This window comes from Cyprinodon tularosa, unplaced genomic scaffold (genome assembly GCF_016077235.1).
Source record: "Cyprinodon tularosa strain WSP-4 unplaced genomic scaffold, ASM1607723v1 ctg80, whole genome shotgun sequence".
Classification (NCBI taxonomy): Eukaryota; Metazoa; Chordata; class Actinopteri; order Cyprinodontiformes; family Cyprinodontidae; genus Cyprinodon; species Cyprinodon tularosa.
Window position 1 is genome coordinate 117,981 of NW_024039563.1, and position 16,582 is coordinate 134,562.

General features: G+C 37.8%; 1 protein-coding gene across 1 annotated transcript in view; it reads right to left on the reverse strand.

The window, feature by feature from the left end:
- LOC119774200 (filamin-A-interacting protein 1-like) overlaps positions 1 to 14,526 on the reverse strand; it is a 29,005-nt gene extending 14,479 nt beyond the window's left edge. Inside the window, exon 1 of the mRNA XM_038271599.1 lies at positions 14,116 to 14,526. The gene's annotated coding sequence lies outside the window, so the exon portion shown is untranslated. The remainder of the gene's footprint in view (positions 1 to 14,115) is intronic.
- Between the last annotated feature and the right edge of the window lie 2,056 nt (positions 14,527 to 16,582).

Below are 16,582 nucleotides of genomic sequence, written 5' to 3' on the forward strand. Positions count from 1 at the left end.
AAATAAGGAAATATTTTTAAAACAGCATGCATGAAACATCATATAGCACAAAGGTAAATGTCTGTAAAGTTTAAGAAATGCATTGATTTGTGCAATGTAGTGCAGATTAAATGTTAGTTAAACACAGAACACGTTTGTTTGCATTTCAAGTACTGAATGTATTTGCATAGTTTGCATGCAAATGACAATGCAGAGTTCAGTCATGATAGAGTGAAGAAACACAATTTATATTTGGCATAGTACTATCTGAATGGTGTGCGCCAGATGAATAATTTCAAAGCTGATGTTTTCATGTAATTTTAGCAAATGCATTGTGGAAATTTTCCTAGTTATTCTGAGAATCAGTGTGTTTTATTGCAATTCGTTTTCTGTTTTATAATTTTATCAAGTAGGAAGAATAATGTTTCCTCTACACCAATACACTTTGATTGTAATATATTCTGTATATATAAAGGAACATATACACAAATGTGTGCTTTATGGGACTAATCAGGTTTATTGACATTAATTTTAACAAGAAACAGTTACTTAGATAATTCAGTTGATAAAATAAAAAAATGCAGATTACCTAAAGGTGTTATTTTTAAATCTGATTTTACATTTATATCAAACTGTTACTTTAACAGGAAACAGTTTATTTGCTTTGGGGCACAGCATAGTGAGCTGATAATATTTAATTAGAATTTTAAAAGCACAAACACGAATGTAGGAGAAAACAGAGGATCCAGTGACTTCAGGGTGACTATTTTACTGAACAAAGGTGCAGATTATGGGTAAACAGGTAAATCTGCTTATTAACTGAAGGTTAAGGCCAAAGGAGATGTGTTAAAACAGAGATTAGCAGTGGAAAAATGAAAGTTCCTTCCTTCCTTCCTTCCTTCCTTCCTTCCTTCCTTCCTTCCTTCCTTCCTTCCTTCCTTCCTTATTCCTGAGGTACATGTGTAATGTTTAGGCATGTCTTCATCACTGTTAACAAAAAAGATAAGAGAAAAAAAGTTCAAGGGAGTTAGAATCTTAGGGATTAAAGAAGATTAAAGGCCAGTCTTTTATTGTTCTCGGGTACATTAGAGCAGTGTTTATCTTCCTGTGAAACTGGACAAGGAAGTCAAGAAAGTAGTGAAGTTTAATGATTCTTGAAGCAGAACTCTTAACTTCACCTGTTTCCAGTAAGTGTAACCACTGCAAAGGACTTGAAAGAATACAAGATAACATAACATGCTTTCGTCAGTCAGCAAGGTTAGCAAGGTTAGTGAGTTCATGCTGGCTTTGAAGAGATTTGGCCCATAACAGGGGATTCATTGCAGTATTTTCATTCCTGAACCTTAGCTATTAATTTCAGCTACGGGCTCATTTGCATAGCTTCTAAGGTTTTAGTAGGACAACAATTTCAGAGGGCTTTGGTGGCAGCATTCATTGGATCACAGGGAGTGTGAATCATGCCCAGATAGAGCAGGGCATTTATAAGCTAACAGGTAATTAAATGGGGAAACGTGTGCTGTAATGTCAGTAGTTTGGGCAAAGTGCCTAAGCATAAGCAGCAAATTGTTGATGCAGGTTTGGAAACTGGGTTTATTTTTAGTTTGTGGACTGAAGCCAGCAAGATGCAGAGGAGCTACTGTAACAGGCAGTCTAACTTTGCAGGGTCACTGTCGTTCAGCCAGGAAAGAAGTGCAATGAGTTGGTTCTAACCAGTTGTTTTAACACTAAAAGTTAATCATAGCTAAAGTCAGGTTAAATTTTAGAAAGATGCAGTGTTCTGTTATTCCCTTTTCATCCAACACATTATTGTTACTGGAGTTTCACAAATGACTTATCCATCCCGATTGGTCATTGCATTCATGCAGTTTACAGGGATTCATAAACCACATGCAGCCTGCATTCCAGTCTGGCATGACACACTCACAGTTGTCTTTATAGAATATTAAGCAGTGCCTCTAGGGACCATGTCCACTCCCCCACTCACACTAATTCATGGCATCTAAACCATCAGCACAGCTGATAATCTAGCATCTAATGCCATTTTAGTTTGAGAGAAGTCCCTAAAATCCAGGAAAAGACTCCAGTCAAGGCATGTGTCTAAATATAAAATGAAACCCAGATCTATAAATAGGATGGTCTCAAATTCAGGTGTCATATGTAAGAGTTAGATTTTAACCCTTCCAATTTCCTAAAACCCAAAGGGAAAAAGATAGTTTGTGAAAACATTGCCATAACTCTTCTCCAACAATAAGTAATAGTTTGTTTTTGCCCTTAATACATATTAATATGGGCACTTGTTTGGTAATGATACAATAAATACTCCAAATCTACCTTGAAGCATTAATTAAATACAGTTTATTTATATAGTGCCAATTCACAACACATGTCATCTCAAGGCACTTTATAATTCAACTAAATCATGCACTAAAATCGATTCAGAGTTTTCTATCTAAGGAAAACCAGTTGATTGCATCGACTCATTGACTTGAAGGCAATCCCTCACACTAAGCATGCTTGTAGTGACAGTGGAGAGGAAAAACTCCCTTTTGACAGGAAGAAACTTCCAGCAGAACCAGGCTCAGTGTGATCGGCCATCTGCCGAGGCCGACTGGGGCTAGAGACATTAGAGATCACTTACAGCTAAACCATCAACCACCAACATTTTCTATGGTAAGCAAGTACTTTAGTTTCTGAGCTTCCACATGAATTTAAAAAACCTCCATCCATCCATCCATCCATCTATCCATCCATCCATCCATCCATCCATCCATCCATCCATCCATCCATCCATCCATCCATCCATCCATCCATCCATCCATCCATCCATTTCCTGTCGCATTATCCCTGCTAGGGTAACAAGGGGTGCTGATGCCTTTCTCCAGCTGGCTATGAGCCAGAGGCAGGGTCCACCCTGGACAGGTCACCAGTCCATCGCAGGGCAACAGAGACAAACAGGACAAACAACCATTCCCACGCACACTCACAACTAAGGAGAATTTAGAGAAGCCAATTAACCTAACAGTCATGTTTTATGGACTGTGTGAGTAAGCCGGAGTACCTGGAGAGAACCCACACATGGTCAGGGAGAACATGCAAACTCCATGCAGAGAGACCCCGGGTCAGGAATTGAACCTGAAATCTCTTGCTGCAATGCAGCAGTGCTACCCACTCTTACACTGTGCAGCCCCCTTAAAAAGACATAACATCACTAAAAATGACTGTATTTGTAAGTTATTCAAGTTTCCTCCATCATCTATACCCGCTTATCCTTGCAAGGTTGAGAGTTTTCTATCTCCTGCAGTCATCTGGCAAGAGTTATACACCTCAGACAGTCTTCCAGTCCATAGCAGGGCAACAGAGCAACAGATCAAACAATCATACGTCTGGGAAACTTAACGTCAAGGTAACCTAAAAGTCATGTTTTTTGACCATGGTAAGAAACCAAATTAGCTGGAGAAAACCAACAAATCCATGAGGAGAAAAGGAAAAAGAACATGCAAGAACACCCAATGGGGTGAGATTCAAAGACGTCACCTTTTTGCTGCTAAGCAACAGTGTTTGAACCTTCTCAACCACTCAGCCAGCACAGATTTAAACAAGATGAATTATTTATACTGCATAACCTACCTTATAGACTCCTAGTTAATGTTATGAATAGAGACCAACGACCTTGACTGAATCAGTTGTACGCATCAGACATAGCACCATATTCTGAAAGCAACACTGATGTACACTGCATGAAACAGTCTTACACTTAGCTATTTTCAGTATCAGTGAAGTGTTTAAAAGAAGCATTGAAAAAAGGAACAAGCGTTAAACAGTCCTAAAGTAGAGTCAAGAGGACAAGATTTAATTCGATGTGACAACAGCAAAGTTATTTTGGAGATGTTGAGCTGCTACCTTATATACATGATAACCAAGACCTTAAACCTCAATATTTTCTTTGCTCTACATTGTTAGAAAAAACCTGCTTTACAGCAAAAAACATCTCAGTATGTGCCAAAATGTTAAAAAGATTATCACCTAGTAAGAGTTTTAAGTAAAAAAAAAAATAAATAATAACGTTATCATATCTTCTTATATTATAACTATTAAAGCATTCGAAGCAATACCCGCAGGTTCTGTAACAGCTTCTTCCCCACTGCCATAAGACTTGTTAAACTGTTGAAAACATTTTCAAATTCTGCTCTGAAATCATTGGAGATAAACAAAGAGATCTACAGTCTCTATGGGAGGGGCAGATGCTAAAGATGGCTAAATGTATATCAAGTCAGCCTCTCCATGCTTTATCCTCTGAGTTTCCGCTCATGCCTTCGGGATGTCGCTTCAGCTATCCAACTCTGTCACTGAACTGTTGAATTCTGAAGGGACTTTAAGAATTAATTTAGACCATTTTGAAATGTAAACAAATTTCTTTGTTATGGGCAATTGCTCTTTAAAGAATCTACTCTTGTCTAAACAGTTAGGAGTGAGGCTGGACTATTGCAATTCTTTACTATCAGGAAGTCCACAAACTATAATTAAAAGTCTTCAGCTGTTTCAAAATGCAGCAGCCAGAGTTCTGATGAAAATTAAAAAGAGAGATCATATCTCTCCTATCCTGGTTTCTCTTCACTGGCTTCCTGTTAAATCTAGAATAGAATTTAAAATCCTCCTTCTCACATATAAAGCCTTAAATGGCCAAGCCCCATCTTATATCAGAGATATTGTTCCTTATGTTCCTAATTGAGCACTTCTCTCTCAATCTGCAGGTTTACTAGTGGTTCCTAGAAGAGATCGGCCTGTTTTCAGTGTAGCCAGTCACAGTCAAAGACTGACTGTGCTCTCTTCATCCTCTGACATGGGAGCTGGCTTGGAGCTCATCTGCCTGGCTGTGTGTTTCCTGTTTTACAGCTGCCTTTTGTATCTCTGCTTCTGTCTCATTGAACCCCAGTCAGCCTCAGCAGATGGCCGCTCACACTGAGCCTGGTTCTGCTAGAGGTTTCTTCCTGTTAAAAGGGAGTTTTTCCTCTCCACTGTCGCTGCAAGCATGCTTAGTGTGAGGGATTGCCTTCGATGCAATTAACTGGTTTTCCTTAGATAGAAAACTCTGAATCAATTTTAGTGTATGATCTGGTGAACTGTAAAGTGCCTTGAGATGACATGTGTTGTGAATTGGCGCTATAGAAATAAAGTGAATTGAATTGATTTGGGAGTGATACACAGTAAGTGACTGTTTGGGATTTTTACAAAGTCCTGTTATGTAGTTTGCTACAAATGAAATGCCCTTTAGGACCAGTAAATTTTTCTGAATCTAAATCCAAACCCAATGAATGTACATCTTATTGAAACCTGAAACACTGCTGAGCAGAGGAATGTATATATTTTAGAAGACAATCCAGAAGGTCTGGATGAAGTTATTGACTGTTTGGATTAGAACCGCAATCCTTATTTGACCAAACAAGGAACAGAAAGGGATCTTTGTATACAAGTCTTCAGCAACTTGTTAGATCAGGCGAAGGCAAACTATGTGATATACTTAAGAGGCTGTTCATTTCTGAACAGAAAAAAGGAAAATACACCAGTCCACCAACATGTGAAAACCAATCAAAAATCTGGCTTTGGATGAGAGAGGAAGCTCCAGGTCAATCCAGCTAATAATGAAAGAATTGAGAGCATGCAAAGTCCAAGGATAGGGCTCCTCTGCCAATTCCTCCAACAGCCTCGGGGGTCTTTTTTTATTTATTTTTTTTTGCTGTGCAAAACTGCACCTTTTTTGCTTTACTCAAATTGAACTATCAGAGAGTCAAAGGTGAAAGCTCAAACCTTAACAGCTTGTCTTAATGTAACGATGACTTCTATTAATACCTCACTGCTACAATAACTCAAAATAACGCTGACATGTCATGCTGGAGCAAAATGTCAGCTCAGGTGGTGGGTTTCATCTTGTAGTAATTTACTCATGTCACTTTAACCTGATATGCTTACTGGAGGCAGCTCTGGCTTCATCGGTTATTATTTCCCTAATGAGCAAACCAACACTTATGTTCTGAAAGATTCATAATTTTCTCACCCATATTTTTTGGTAAATATATTTAACAATGTATTGAATTAAAAAAAAATTAAAATCCTTCTACTCACATATAAAGCCCTAAATATGAAGCCCAGTCTGACATCAGAGATATGATCAGTACTTAAGGTTTACTAGTGATTCCTGGAATAGAAATACATTTGTACATTTAATTATTCTACGGGTTTATTTCATTATTTATTTATTTATTTCATTTTTATCCCCCCTCAATGTTGGTCACCCGCTGGTCATGTAAAGATGATCTTCTACTCTGTATTACAACCAGTGGTGGTTCTAGACCAACTGTACCAGGGGGCCAGGAGGGGGCCAGTGTGTTTTCATGGGGGCACAAAAAAGCAAGAACTAAAAAACAGGGCAAGGGAGTAAAATTTATTAAGATAGCTGCATGAAGTAAAAATTCTATTCAATTATGTTTAATTAAAATTCCATGTCTTATTAGTTCAATATACATTCATAATTTATGAATTGTACATATTTTTTACTTAATTTAAGTTAGAATGACAGTTTTCTAAAAAAAATCCTAAATTAGAACTCAAGGAAAACTGATAAAATCAGCTTTAAAAATTAGAGTAACTTGTTTTTTTATATATAATTTAGCAGGTGAAAACTGGGATCTTATCTCAATACTACTGAAGCTGTCACCTTTTTGTTTTTAGATAGTTAGTAAAACAGAATTTTTTGAAGAAAAAAAATGAAATAGATCCAAAGGAGCTATCAGTAACCATGTCTGTCCCAGCGCATATCATTATTAGAATTTCTTTGAGTATTATGTCTTCAGTACAGGGGCCATAACAGGGGCCAGGACATGATCTACATGGGCACTGGCCCCCGTTGGCCCCTGTCTAGAACTGCCCATGATTATCACTAACTAGGCACAAATCCATCCTAAATCCATCCTAAACTAATTCTGCTAAAACTCATTTTCTGTCAGATGAGCTGCCTGTTGAATGAATCATAAAAAGTCTATACAAGTAAAGACTTCCTATTTTTTTTTTTTTTTTTTTTGGACGCCACAAGAAAAGCTTTTTGTTTAACAAAAGTAAACTTAAAATTACTCCAACTTTGAAGCTGGGTTTTGATTGTTAATGTTTAATAGTATTAAGATCATTTTTTAATCAGTATCTTATGCAATAAGATACTAAGTTTAAGTAACAACGAATAGAAGAAGCAAAAGAATATATAAAAAAGGAAACTTTTACTGTAGCACAGTGTCATGGGGTTGTCCATTTGTCATAAAACTAGCTACAAATCTTGTCTTAAAGTGTTATTCATGTATCCTGCCAATCAGAATCATATGTTTTTGTGATGTAGAGACATTTCTAATGTTTTATCGTGAGACAACATGCAACCTAAATCAATTTTATATCATTGTAGATTACACAAACATTAATAAACTCTCTAAATTGATCTCAAATTCCAACCAAATACTGAGTCTAATGAATCAACGTATTTTGGCCTCTAGAGGTCAGAAAACCTCGCTTCATTTCTCTCTAAACTAAATCACAATTTCTATGTCTCAAGGGTTTGGAATGACAATTTAAGGCTTGGTTAACCACCACCCCACTTCTCAAAACCAAAACCACTCAAAATTTTATGACTGGCCGTTTGCATTGTTATGTGCTTGTACTATTGTCTGGTGTTTACCTTTTTTCACAGTGTGAAATTGCTTCATTGCTGCCAGCTGGATCAATAGAAGGAACTTTGGTGAGACTGAAGGAGTCAGTCTCATAGGAAAACTGCAGACATTTAGGGTAATAACTGGCCGAGACCTATGATCCTTTTGTGAATGATTGTGAGCAACATTATTGGGAAAGGCGACTTCATCATTCACTTCAGTCAGTCATGATTGGATCATTTCCTTTCAACAAAACAAAAATGCCTCTAAGAGGGTAGATCAGAGCAACATGGAAGCAATTTTCTCCCTTTTTTGCAAGTTTAGATGTTGGAATAAAACATCTGCCTTCTTCATCACTAAGACAAAGGCAGGGCACGGTTCAAAGCATAAACAGCGTTGTACAACAGCTATCAAATTTTTTTTTTACTTCCTTCTTTTAATCATTTTTTAAGGAGAAAATACTTTCTTTGATTTCTGAATGTGTCCCACATTGTCATTTATTCTGGGTCTAAATACACCCCCCCCCCCCCTTAGAAATAGAACATTAAAAAATATGACCTAGACCAAACCCAGCTTGCATGATATTGTCTATTGGGTTTATAAAACCACATTTCCATTTCCCTGTGAGTAGAAAACACATGAATTGAATTGACATAACTCACTGACAGTTGAAATGTAAATTAAAACTTTGAAATAAGAAAAGTCCTGTAACAGATGATTTCATAACTAGAAAAAAATTTAAGAATCAAAGCGACACATGTTTAAAATAATGATGGTGGTAAAATAACCAGCGTTTACCCACTAATTAAAAAATACTTTCCATGAGCATGGAATAAATACATACGTCAAAGTGTTTCGGATAAGTATTTTTCAACTTGTTTTTTTCTTTTTGTCACTTTAAAGCAAATAACCAATATAAAACAACAACAATATAACAACCAAACACATTTTTAAATGGAACCTATCTAACAAAATGAGGCTGTAGAGCGTCTCCCATCTGAGGAATATTAAGAACAAATAAAAATCCTTGACATCTATCACTCTGGGAAGGATTATAAAGGCTTTTCTGATGCTTTGGGCCTCGTTTAAACACAGTGAGAGCAATTATCCACGATGAACTAAATGTGGTGAACCGAAGAGTGCTAGAACTACAAAAACTACTCCAACAGTGCATCAATGAGCCTTCCTAAATGTCATAAAATAACCCAACATCTTAAGCCCTTTAAGACCTCATGTCTCAGTTGAGTTCATGTCCATTTTTCAAGAAAAAGCCTTGACAAAAAAGAATGGAAGAGTTTGGTCCCTGCTGACCAAACAAACACAAAGGTCTGATTCACATTTGCCAAACGCATCCAGAAACCAAAACATTTTAATGATCTTCAAGAATTAGGAGCCCTTTGATAAGTGAAAGTTGTGATTAAAACAGGTTTATTAAACAGAAGATCACACTGACAATCTAACATGGTTAAAGTAGTGTAATAGTCTGGGCAGTGATGGGGGGTCAGAGCATTCAAGGCCTTCACTGCTGGCTTAAAATCAATCAGAAACACTAACTTACATTGATAACCTAATTTTCTACTTTCCAAATATATTAATTAATTACAAACAATCCATTCTCTTAATTTTGTAAGGTTTCTCTTGGCTGCGCTGTTTCCATTACATTGACGTGGTTGCTATATTTTTTGTCCAATCAGATTTCAGCTTCATTGTGTTGCTATAGCAATCGAATCTGAACAGAACAGACAGAATCAGCAGTGCTGCTTAATCTTACCTGAACCAATATTAGTGAAGAACATTTTCTTAAACCAATCAGATTTCAGATTTGCCTTACTTGGCCAGCTAGAGGGTCCACAAAAAAGTAAACATTTTCTGTCCTCTGATTGTTCAGTTAGAGCAGCCAGTTTACAGCCAAGTTAAGCCAGCGACAATCTGCATTTAAGATTAACTTTTGTTAAAACTTTCTCTGGCCTCAATTGGCTGATACTAAATGGAGATACTAAGACTTCTTGCACAAAGAGAAAAAAAAAGAGCAGTTGGATGATTTATACAGATTTCTACACAAAAAATGAGCCAGATTCTTCCACAATGGAAAAAAAAAAAAAAGATTTGCAATTACTGCAAACATGTGAGAGCATGAACAAAAGAAAAAAAGTTATTTAGTTTAGGGTGCAATTACTTTTCCACATAGGACCAGGTTGTCTTTTCTTCTTTACCCTAATTAATGAAATAAACATTTGAAAACCTGATTTTGATTTACTTTAATTACTTTTGCCGGATTTTAAAATTAGTCTTGATGACTGAATCATATAAGTTTGACATAAAAGTGAAAAACAAAACATATCCCTTGCAAGGCAGATACATTTTTTTTTATGTTGCAACACAGAACACAGCCATCAAATCCATAAGCAGCTTGATACTACAGGTTTTGCTGAAATGCCATATAGGATCCTGAAAAATACTATTGATCATGTGCGGCTTTAAAGTATAAAACGACGTCTGTCTACAGAAAATAATCTAATGATACATGGTTTCAGTTCAGGATTTGGGAAACAAAAGGATCCTTACAAAATGAACATCTTTGTTAGATAATGTCTCCCACCGCATGCATAGAGCTCCAGTGATAGACGGCTGCACGTTAGGCTGAGTGTTATCACAGATCCTTCCACCCAGCAGCTGTTAGATTCTATAACCACCACTGTTCCCAACAACCTAAATAAGTTGTTACATTCATGCTGATTTTGCACAGTTTCTACTTTAGTCAGTTAAATATCTCTGATGTTGCTGCTATTTCAAATATCCAGTACTGTAAAATATCTCTCCATAGCTGTATATTGGTTATTTATTCTCCAGGTGCACAGTTTTATATTGCACTTTACAGTAAAGTATTTTGTTGTTTATCTTTTAACTCTTCACTATTATATCATTCTTATACATACAGTATTTTCTTAGGTCCACATTTGAGTGACAATTTCTTCTATCTTTTTGCTGCTGAAACCACCAGAATTTCCCTATTGTGGGACAATAAAGGGATTTTCTATTCTATTCTATTCTAATTACAGTTCATCTTAACGGTTTTGAGCTACAACACATTCTTTACATCACATGGTCTTAAGAAGATCTTGAGTTGCTATGGAGTTCAAGTACTTATTTTTAACCGAGGCCAAGATGAGTTGCAAGTGCCGCTGTTCTGCGAAACCTCCAAATGTGTCTAAACTGTATGTTTGGAATTTAAAGAGTAGAGGCTCTGATGTGACCGGAGCTGCGCATGTGTCACCAACAGCTGCTGGTGAGGCCCTTTCGACCTATAGGGAGGACCCCCACCACTAACAGCAGCAAACTCTACCGCTCATCCCTCTCTAGAAAACATACACATAAATTAAACACACTAACGCATGCATTAGGTAAAAAGAAAAAAATAGAGATCATAAAGAGGATTAAGATTACAGAAAGACGGAATGGTTTCATTTGAATTGAGCTGTGGTGTTAGAAAGATAGTAAAATTTGCAAAGTATATGTCACAACTAAACTATGCCAGCTTCCAAACAAATGCCTGGGTGACACACAGGTAATGATATGAGGTAAGTCAGTGATAGATTTAGTGCCTCTTAAATCAATAGTTGTGGCAAACTTCCAAGCCTGATCCAACTTGGTATCAGTTCAAACAGAGTCCACATTAGTGGCTTACAGTAAGACTGATTCATTTTCACTATGGAGCTGATAAGCATCTGGTGGTAAACATTTACCAATCTGTCTTTTCAGACATCCATTTAGCTGATTGGACTTCACAAATTCTGCTTAAGCAAAGCTTAGACAAGCAGAAAAATGTTAAAAGGAGATATATCTACATCGCTCTGCTGTGTTTTGATTTATGCCTTCTATACTGAATGCTCTGCGGCCATGTAAGCTGCAGAGGGTGAGAGCCATCCTCCTGTCTTGCTGAACTTGACATTTTCTTTTCAGCTTCCCGAGACGACGTGATGTAACTGCTTGACAAACTGCGACTCCCAGGAGCCATGCGTCTACTCTGAGACCAGGATGACTTCATGCAGATGAAATGGAATTCGCTTTGGCGTCACTACAATCCCCTGAAAATATTTAGTATGAAAGCTGTCCTCCTTCTGCAGCTCATCAAGGACTGCAGAGCTTTACAAAAGTATTCATGTCCCATAAACCTTTCCATATTTTGTGACTTTGCAACCTCAAACTAAAAGGGATTTTAGTTGGACTTCACAGAATTGATCAACTCAAAGAAGGACAGATCTGAGGTGGATGGAAGTTGAACACAGAATATTTTTTATATTCAATATATTTTTGCTTTTTATCCTCTTTTGTCTCTTTTTATTTGATTTTACTATAATTACAGCAGCAAGTCTTTTAGTATATTTATGTCCTATCTTTGTAGTTTTAAAAACTGTTATTTTTACAATTTCTTCTGCATAACATGACACAAGCTTAGCCAGTTTAAATAGAGATCATGTATGGTTATCATTTCTGAAGTGATTTTGAATAGAAAAAGCTTCCTGGATGGGAAGCGAAACGTCTTTAAACTTGGAAACCAACTCCAGTGGATTGTTTTTTTAACTTTGTTGGAATGACTCTGACCTGGATGACTCACAATCTTCACCAGCACATTTCTCAAGTCTGACAGAGATGAGTTGAAGATGACTTAGCCGTTTTCTCCTATGAGTGCTTTAATGTGAACCATTCTCTTATATGTTTTGTTAGATATTAATCAAAGGTGTTCTGCAGTCTCTAAAGGTATCTCTATCACAATGAGCTGTTTTTTTCTTCTGACGTTGACAGGCATGATACTTCCACCACATTGTGTCACCACTGGTGTGGCTTTGTTATGTCGTTGCACTTTGTGTGAAGACCCAAACAACCCAATTCAATTCAGTTTATTTCTATAGCGCCTTTTCACAACACATGTAATCTCAAAGCACTTTACACTTCACCAGATTATGCAGTCAAATTGATTCAAAGTTTTCTATCTAGGGAAAACCAGTTGATTTGCATTGACTCGAAGGCAATCTCTCACACTAAGCATGCTTGTAGCGACAGTGGAGAGGAAAAGCTCCCTTTTAACAGGAAGAAACCTCAAGCAGAACCAGGCTCAGTGTGAGCGGCCATCTGCTGAGGCCGACTGGGGTTCAAGGAGACAGAAGCAGACAAAACCCCTCTATATCTTTTTTTAAGCTCTACCCTGTTTGACTTGTTGCAAACTATACAGCATATGGTTTCATTCAACAATCTTCTTCTTGCCACTCTTGGATGAATGTTATACTTGTGGAGGTCCTGCCACTCTACAGGTCCTATGTATCCTCTTGGCTGCTTCACTGGTTTTGCCAGCCAATTTATATTGAAGGTATTAACCTTTTCTCTTTACAAATGATAGATGGAGATGTTGTCTGTGAGATATTTTAAATCGGGTGAGTATTCTAGAAGCTAGGCTTGCTTTAAACTTCTCCACAGCTTTATTACTGAGCTCTTTACTGTTCTCCCTGCTCTTTGTGAGAACGTTTATTTTCTAACGTTCCTTAACAAATGTCTGGGGCCTTCACTGAACAGCTATTTTTACACACAGATTAAATGACACACAGGTGGGCTGTATTGAGAAGATGAGTGATCTGAATGCAGTAAGCTGTGCTGGATTTTATTTAGAGGTATCTGGTTAAATGGAGTTGAATGAAGTTGCAAAGCTCTCTGTTTAGATTGGTAAATGGAAACAAAAACAATTTAAAAATGTTCTGCCAATTCAAATTAAGGGGCTTATTTGCTTAGGTTTGTCATTTAGACTCCAGCAAACCATTGGAATTTGTTAGTTATGTGACAACAAGCAACTTTTCAAAGCTTCAGCAATGCTGCTTGTCATTCCGTCTGCTACATGCAGCTGGAGAGGAGGCTGTGTGGGGGAGTTGAGGTGCAAAGGTCTCGAGCTTTTACAAGTGCATATCATTATCGAAGATGATGTAGCATACACTCAGCAAACCACCTCTGCTTTCTCTGGAAAAGTTACGCGCTTCTCCTCCCACGTGTGAATCAGAAAATACTTTGCTCTAAATGGTCTGATTCATGATGTCACGTGCAAGTCTTTCAGAAATGTTTCATTCATGACTTTTCTGCGTGTGCACTCTTGATACCAACGCATAAGTCATACAATAGCAACTACTCGCCTTATGGAGATCATTGCAAATGAATTCAAAATGCTGTAATTTCTATTACCTTAATAAAATATCAATGAAGCTCTTGGTTTGTGAATAGCTTCTCATTCATCTGAAGAGTTTGAACCAGAGCTTTTATAAAGTGTCTTTATTGGCTTAATGAAACTGATGTCTGCCAGAACTTTGGAGTGGCTTATTAATGTGAAGTTGTTTTCATTTCCAATTTACTGCAAAAAAAATCAAGGATAAAGATTCAGTTTCATTGTTAAAAAACAAAATAGTAAGCCTACCTGCTGGTGTTGGATCCCCAGTTCTGAGTTATCCTTCAACAAAAGACCAATTTTATATCCTTTTAATTGTGCTTCACTTATAGATTCTCCTACAACTTGGAACCAAGATCCATCCCAAGCTCCACAATCCCGCTCTCTCCCTCTCTGTTGTTTTCAGATCATGAAGGGAATGGCAAAGAGCAATAACAGGCACTGTAACTTCCCTCCCTCACTCTCCCAGTCACTCCCACAGTCTGCCCAGCTCTGCCTCACACTAAAGGCGAACATCGTGTTTTTGCTTCCCTCCCTTTCCCATTTAGAAGTCAGCTGATGGGTGTGTAAAAGAAAAGAAAAAAAGAGGAGGTGGGATCAGTGGAGATGTTTCAGTGAGCTGTTAGGAAGAGCCGTTGCTCGTGAGAAGAGGCAGAGGTGCTGTGTGATGTTGTTTGTCACAAGGCCAGATCTCTTGTCTTTGTGATAAGACTGAGTGGCAGACTCTATATATAACTGATCCCCTTTGGGTGCTGCTAGCAGCTGAGGATAGCTGCATGCTGGATGATTTGGCCTGCTAACTCTTCTTGCCGATCCTTGGTGACAGCTGAACCGAGTAACGCTGTTCTGTCATCCTGGGAAAGTCCAGTGACAGCAGGAGCCACCCGAGCTCCTACAGTGGGACCGCCAGCTGCTGTACTTAGGAGGGCTGATTGCGGTAAAACTCTGCAAGGCTTTGGCTGCTTTTTTGGTACTGCCTGCTGAAAACAATCTAATTTTGGCCAGCTGTGGCTGAGGTACAGTAATTGCGCTCTGTATCAACGGGAACAGTTGACATTGTTTGCTCCTTGACCAGTCTGGCAAAAACACACCAAACTTTCCTTCAATAAACTTATTTATTTATGTCTTCGCTACAGGGATCAAAACATATTTATCTGATCTTGTACTCATTTAAAAACAGGTAATTCAAGTTAAAATGTATTTTAAAGAAAGACATTTTAACTATAGCTATCTCTAAACTGCTGTTATAGGCTTAGACTTCTGGAGGACAAGTGACCCCTATTTCATCATTCTGCTTCATTCTATCTCTATTCTCAAAATCTGCAGAATCTGTTGGTTCAATCTCTAACGTTCTGCTCTCTCTGCTTATCCCATGGTAGCTTCGCCTCGTCTGTTCCTATTTGGCTGTGACTCCATCCTGGAGAGAAATATCAGCTGTGCTGCTGCCATCAACACCTTTGTTTATAGATGTTTGAGATTGGCCTGTTTTTCAGTGTAATCCTGTTTCTCTGACTGTGACTGGCTGGATGTGCTCTCTTCATCCTCTGACAGGGGAGCTGGCTTGGAGCTCGTCTGCCTGGCTGTGTGTTTCCTGGACGGGGCGGCCTTTTACAGTTGCTTTTTGTATCTCTGCTTCTGTCTCCTTGAACCCCAGTCAGCCTCGGCAGATGGCCGCTCACACTGAGCCTGGTTGTGCTGGAGGTTTCTTCCCGTAAAAAGGGAGTTTTTCCTCTCCACTGTCGCTACAAGCATACTTAGTGTGAGGGATTGCCTTTGAGTCAATGAGTCGATGCAATCCACTGGTTTTCCTTTGAGAGAAAACTTTTAATCAATTTAATTGTATGATCTAGTGAACTGTAAAGTGCTTTTAAGATGACATGTGTTGTGAATTGGCGCTATATAAATAAACTGAATTGAATTGAATTGAAAGACATATGGTAACCATTCACTTTAGATCATATCCACATCTGTTCTGGTTTTTTCATCCAACATGTAAAAATAAAATTCCCAACCTGAAGGCTTGGAAAAGGTTGAAATGACAAGAATTAGAGCAGCATTTTAAAATTGCTATCTGAGTAAGATATTAGAAATTATCGAAGCTGTTTCTATTACAGATTATTGATGATAAAAGTGAATTCATGAAACTGTCAGGTGTTCACTTTGATTTAGCTATATCAAATGTGTTCCCCTTCCACAATAAAAACCTTCCTAATAGCTGTGATTCCATTTACCAACAAATTGACCAAATTTTACATACCAAATAATTTAGCTAAATGGAAACACTACAATTTAAAAAAAAGAAAAATGTAAGCTGGGATGTGGTAATTAGATCAAATCAAAATACATATATTGTCATGATCTGCCCTGATAGCTCACCTTAATTGTTTATTTTTCTCACCTGCCTTACTCTACCCAGTTTCTAATCAATTCTCATCTTATCCAGCACCGTTTCAGCTTTATATTCATCTCAGCCTGAGCCAGATCATTTTTGTGTGTTTTGTGGTCTGTTTAGTTAGTTTTAATTTAGTTCCAAGGTTTGTGTCCTGGTTCCTGGCAGCCAATGGATTGAGAGGGTTTTTGTGTCTGTCTTGTCTCCTGATCGTGTCCCGGTCCTTCTCCATGGACCCCTCGGGGTTTTGACTCAGAACTCTGCGAAAGTCAGTTTTATTCCCTCAATCTGGCTCCAAGGAGGAGACCAGTTTAAAGTCCTGCTGAA